This window comes from Rattus norvegicus, chromosome 15, assembly GCF_021556685.1.
Source record: "Rattus norvegicus strain SHRSP/BbbUtx chromosome 15, alternate assembly SHRSP_T2T, whole genome shotgun sequence".
Lineage (NCBI taxonomy): Eukaryota > Metazoa > Chordata > Mammalia > Rodentia > Muridae > Rattus > Rattus norvegicus.
Genome location: NC_141548.1, coordinates 64,914,741 through 64,920,008, shown reverse-complemented (window position 1 = coordinate 64,920,008; position 5,268 = coordinate 64,914,741). Strand labels below are relative to the sequence as shown.

The window sequence follows — 5,268 nt, the reverse complement described above, 5'->3', positions numbered from 1 at the left end:
CTGCCTCTCTTCATCATGACCACATTCTTTTGTTACTTATTCTCTTCCATTTCTGCACCACTTATTTTCTTCTCTTAGCTGTGCTTAAGGTATCTTAGTGTCTGTAGTTGTCTCAAAAGTGGACTCAATTGTCCTATGCCCTGCTCATGCATTATGGTGCAGTACAGGAATCATCTTAAGCATGATCTCCCACCCCAACCCCAGGCTGTGCAGCCCCCTGTCAGGACCCCATGGTATAGGTCTGGTGGTCATCTCAGGCTAGGCTCTTGTCTGGAACCTATGGTTCATGTTTTTGATATAATGTTAGGCTAATAATCATACAGATATTTATAGAACAGAACACTGAGCATAGAAATAACCCGTTTCCTCTCTACCGCCAACTGTCACACATGTGACACAGCATCCACATCTGTAACACCTCTAAGGGCAATCTGCTTATCTTAAATAAATCTTAGTTTATAAATTTGCTACAGGTAAACAATAAAAGCTAATAACAGTTATAAAAATTGGTCTTATGAAATTATTTAAATGATATAACTTACAGTTTTTGGAAGTCTCAATTAATAATTTTGGATTGTTTGTGACAGTGGTCAATTAAATCTGTGGTTAAGGATAATTTGTGCACTGACCGTAACATACACACTTGAGTTGCGTGGTGTTTGTTTCAATTTTGTCACATTTCAGTATGGTGCCTACCCATAGAAGAATGAGGACTGTTCTTCAGTGTAAGTAACAGAGGTGATAAAACAGTCTCCAACTGGATCTTTCAGTAATGCTCATTTAGAGATACAACATAGATAATGGCAAGTCCTATCTACACAACCTAAGCCAATTTGTTAGAACTTATTGAGGCCAAATCACTAGTGAATAAAGCCACCCTTTGATTATATAATATGGAAATCATCAAGTCAATTGAGCTGTGACTTAACTCCAATATTAAATAACCAGATTTGATAAGGTCAGTTCCTGTATGGATTGATGTGGGTTACTAAGAAATCAATAGCAAAAGAATTATTGAGTGAGTTAATGACTAATCAATGATGTTAGCCAAGATAAAGAACGTTGAGTAGCTCTGAGTGAAACTGGAAAAGTTCCAGATGCACATGATTAACATCATGCAGTTGCAATGTAATTTGACCAAAATGTTAACTAATATTTCTTAATACCAGCCACCACCCACTTAATTGCTAGAAATATTCAATGTCACAGTATATGTGTTGTAATTATAAAGCTATTACAATAAACTCCAGCCATAATTCTAAGATTTTTACATATAGAAAAATAAAGACTATATGCTTTCTTGATTTCACTGAAAAATTATTTCAATTATGCAGATCAACATATATTACCCTTACTTTAGCCAATTGTTATCTTAGCAAGAAAGTCTTAAACCAAAGGTTTCATTTTTACATTAAAACTTTATGGCTTTTCTATTGTTACAGATTTTCTATGAGATTTTTATATCACTTCTAATGAAAACCAGCATCTCTGACTTATACATCTCTTTTCCAGAAACATATGCTTCCTAATTTTGAAGGGTATTATAGATGTCAATATTATTTTAAAAAACTATTAAAAAATTTTCAATTTCTGTGATAATAAAGACAATAGTTTAACTATATTCAATATAATAGTTCCAATAATTCAAAATATTAAAAGTGTAAATTAGCTGTATTAAATGTTCCTTAATGCAACAAGACATTTGAAAATATAGGACCTTTCACACCAGATGTACCAGTGAGCTTTATCATTAAAAAAGTTAAGGAATTTGGAAGAAATGGTAATATTACCTTAACTTTGATAATTGCCTTTTCAAATTCCTTAACTTTTTTATGATAAAATTCATTAGGAATGTGATATCTATCTCAGAACAACTTATGCTATAGAAAGCCAGTTCAGTATCCACACAAGTGTACAAGACTTCTACATTATTAAAAGTCTCAGTCACAGTAATTTTTGTGTACAGAGATTGTTCTCAATAAACTAGAGACTAGTCTGCAATGATTATGCCATAGATACTGAAAAAGACTTAAACTCAGTCACACAAATTGGTCCCACAGAGATTGGTACATAGAGTAAGTTTGTTTGGATTACAATGGTAAGCAGCCCCATTCAAAGAAGGCAAAATTTGATGCATTCAGATTCAAGAAGAAAGAGAAACCACATCATCACCACACCAAGGAGATGGCTGAAAAAGATTTCAATCTTCATTAAAAAGGATGTTGACTGGCCAAAAAGAGGATTTCTGAGTGCTACTTGCATATTCAGTATCCATTTAAAGGTCAGTGCTAATTTGACACATGTAGTAAGAATATCAAATCAATAGAATAAATTGCATGAAAAAAGAAAAATATCAAAACAGTAGTAGATGTATATAGACATAAAGAAAAAAAAAAAGACCATGATTCTAAATTCCAAAGAACTCAGAGAAATATAAAAGCAACAAAAGCTATGCATATTTACAATATAAAGAACTAAAATAAATGCTAAAACTAGACAGTTACATGAAATGATAAGAAAATATTTCTCATATTTATAAAAAGAAATAGAAACCTCAAAACAAATGGAATTCAGATGCTCCACTATACATGGTCAGGAAATACTACTTGATGTCATTCTTTTGCTGTTTATAGAGGAAGAATAGCAGGAGGAGGAGGAGATGAAGAAGGAGAAGAAGAAGAAGAAGAAGAAGAAGAAGAAGAAGAAGAAGAAGAAGAAGAAGAAGAAGAAGAAGAAGAAGAAGAAGAAGAAGAAGAGAGGAGGAGAGAGGTGAAGTAGTGAGAAAAATAAGGAAGAGGAGGAGGATAAGGATGATGATGAGGAGGGAATAGGCCATACTGAAACAACCAGAAAAAAATGAACAAACAGGAAACAGGGAATCTCTTTCAATAAAAATTTAAAATGTGAATACAGTCTAGTTAATAATTAAAAATGGGGGACAAAGAGTACAGGATGTAAAATAGTTAAAGATTAAATGTAAAATATGTGAATTCTTGTTTTACATTTTATCAGATGGGAACAGATAAAGCTAAAAAAATGACTTCAGTAGAAACCACACAAAGAAATGAAATGACAAAACAAATAAACCAAACAAAAAATATAGATCTCTTTTCTCCAAGAAGTATAGCTCACAGGAAATAATGTATAGAAATAGATTTGAAATTTTGAAAATCCTTAGATATTTAATAAAAGATGTAATAAAATAGATATCAATTCTCATAGAGGTATAGCAATTTTAAAATCTAACTTAGTTATGTATACTGTATTAGATATCATAAATGGGAATACTCATCGATGATAAGCAAAACTTATAAATATATATTCACCATATCTTATATCTCCTAATTTAATACAGTAACTATGACAAACCTTAAAATTCCTAATCTACAATAGTGGTTATCCCCAATATCCCTTTCTCATTTATTGGCATTATAATGAAAAGTTCAACAAAGAAACTAATTATACAGTAATAAATATGGATTTAATGGTTATCATTAGAATATTTTATTTAACAGTAAGAAAACTATACCCCAAATGCTAGAAGCAAACTCCTATAGGTAATAAACATTTCTGGCAAAGTACATGAATATAAAATTAATTCACAAAAATCAGTAGCAACCTTAGATACAAATGACAGAGGAAGAACTTAGGGAAACAGCACCCTTCAAAATGGCCATAAATAATATAAAACATCATGGGATAACTCTAAGCAGGTGAAACACTTTTATGAACTCTTCAAGTTTTGAAGAAAGAGAATAAAGAAGATACCAGAAGGTAGAAAGATCTCCCATTCCCATGGATCAGTAGGATGAGCATAATAAAAAATGGCCATTTTACCAAAGCAATCTACAGATTCAATGCAGTGTCAATCAAAGTTTGAAATAGGTTATAGACGTTGAAAGGACAGTGCTCAACTTTATATGGGAAAAAAATAAAACAATCTGGAACAATAAAAGAAATTCTGGAGGTATCACTCTATCTGATTTCATGCTGTACCAGAAAGCTATCGTACTAAAATCCACCCAAATATCAGCATAAAACCAGATATACTGATCAAAGCAATTTAATCAGAGACACGGAAATAAATTGACATACCTATGGACAGTGGATTTTTGATAAAGGAGACAGAAAGACACAATTAAAGATGGTGCTGCTCTATCTGGATAATTGCCAGTAGAAGAATGCAAATAGATTCATATTTATTACTCTGCACAAATCATACTTTTAATTGGATCAAAGAAAACACCTTAAAATCGGTTATAATGAACCTCATAGAAAAGAAACTCAGGAATAGATATGAATACATTTTCATGGAAAAAAACTTCCTGAACAGAACACCAAATATAGCCTAGACACCAAGATCAGTAATAACTAAATGGCACCACAGGAAACTGAAAGGTTTTGTAAGGCAAAGAACAATATCAATATGACAAAAGATAAGGCCACAAAATTGGAAAATATTTTCACTAACTCTATAGCCAATAGATGGTTAAGGTTCAAAATATATAAATAGCTCAAGAAATTAAATATAGAGAAAAAATAATCCAATTAAAAAATTGGGTACAGAGAATGCTTATTAAATGTTCAACATCCTTAGGCATGCAAGAAATGAAAATCCAAACTGCCTTGAGATTGCATCTTACAGAATGGCTGATATATGATAGTGATAGCTTATGTTGGCAAGCATGTAGAATAAGGGGAAACGCTCGTCCATTGTTTGAGCAAGTCTGTATAACCTCTATAAAAATTACTATGACAGTCCCCCAGAAAACTAAGAAAAATATTGCTCATGATCCAGATATAACACATTTGGTCATATACCCAAATGACGCTCTATACTAACACAACATCCTTGCTCAATAATGTTCATTGCAGCTTTATTCATACTAGCCAGAAACAAGAAACCATCCAGATATCTGTCAATTGAAGATAAGGAAAAAGGTGCAAAACAACACAATAGAATAGTATGCAGCTATTAAAAACAAAGACATCTAGAAATATGAAGACAAATGGATGGAACTAGAAATAAAGTATCTTAAGTGAGGTTAGCCAGACCAGAAAGATAACAATGGTCTTTGTTATATGTACTTACTTATAAGTGGATATGATCTCTTATGTGAAGGGTAAATATACTGCAAACTACAGACCCAGAGAGACTAACTAACAAGGATGACTCTAGTGGGGCAACTTTGATCTCCCCGACAATGGAAATAGAATAGATGCTGCTGATAGATTACTAGAGTGTGAAGATGGGAACAAGGTGGATGA

The 5,268-nt window shown here is 32.2% G+C and overlaps 1 non-coding gene across 1 annotated transcript; it reads right to left on the bottom strand.

Annotated features, from left to right (window-relative positions):
- Positions 1–299: 299 nt before the first annotated feature.
- LOC120097242 (small nucleolar RNA SNORA17) lies at positions 300–431 on the bottom strand. Its single transcript, XR_015639201.1, has one exon. It is a non-coding gene; the product is annotated as a small nucleolar RNA SNORA17 (small nucleolar RNA).
- Positions 432–5,268: the final 4,837 nt, after the last annotated feature.